The following is a 1,066-nucleotide window of genomic DNA, read 5'->3' on the forward strand; positions in this document are numbered from 1 at the left end:
TCCCAACCCGTCCAGGAAACGGGATGAGGGTTCAGCCCTGGACCCCACAACCCATCAATTTCCTGCTGGCCTCGGGGAACAGCCAGCCACAACCCAACCAGACAACACTCCCAAATCAGTCCCTGCCATAGCCCTTTGCTGTGCCTCCCCAGGAAGTGCACTTCCTCTGTGCCTCCACCTATACAATACTGACACCTGACTAAGGTGTACAAGCCTTTTCTACTGGAGTCTTTGGACCCCCACCTCCCAATACTTACTATCTCATATTGGGGTGAGCCTCTGCAGCCCTCCAGGGTATTACTATTTTCCCATCCCTCGTAGATAATGATTATACTGGGGAAATTAAGATCTTGGTCTCCTCCTCGAGAGGGCCCCTCACCATCTGTCAGGGCCAGCATTTAGCTCAGGCCCTGCCTCTCCCTCTTGATACTTCTACACTCTCGTTGGGGCCACCTAAGGGGCCTTCCAGTCCCGGATCCTCTGACATTTATTGGGTCCAAAAGATAACTAAAGAGCGCCCACACCTTAAACTTAAACTTAATGGCAAGTATTTTGAAGGTATTCTTGATTCAGGAGCAGACTCTACTGTCATTTCTCAGGCCTCCTGGCCGCCTTCGTGGCCATGCCAGCCCTCATTAACCCATCTACAAAACATTGGCATTTCTACAAATACCCTCTAGAGCTCCCAAATCCTGACCTGGGAAGATCCTGATGGTAACTCAGGCCACGTCCAGCCATTTATAGTCCCCGGCCTCCCTGTTAATCTTTGGAGGCAAGATGTATTAACTCAAATGGGAGTTTACTTTTTTAGCCCTTCCACAGCCGTGACACAACAAATGCTAGACCAGGGACTTCTCCCTGGACAGGGCTTGGGCAAAAATGGCCAGGGACGTCGAGACCCTATTCAGACCACACCTAAGCTGGACAGAACAGGACTAGGCTATGATACATCTTTTCCATAAGGGCCATTGCTCCCCCTGCACTCCAGGCCGATAAGGTCACTTGGAAGAGTGATTCTCATGTCTGGATTGACCAGTGGCCCCTCCCTACAAAAAAACTTGCTGCG

This window comes from Mastomys coucha, unplaced genomic scaffold, assembly GCF_008632895.1.
Source record: "Mastomys coucha isolate ucsf_1 unplaced genomic scaffold, UCSF_Mcou_1 pScaffold12, whole genome shotgun sequence".
In the NCBI taxonomy this organism is placed as follows: Eukaryota; Metazoa; Chordata; class Mammalia; order Rodentia; family Muridae; genus Mastomys; species Mastomys coucha.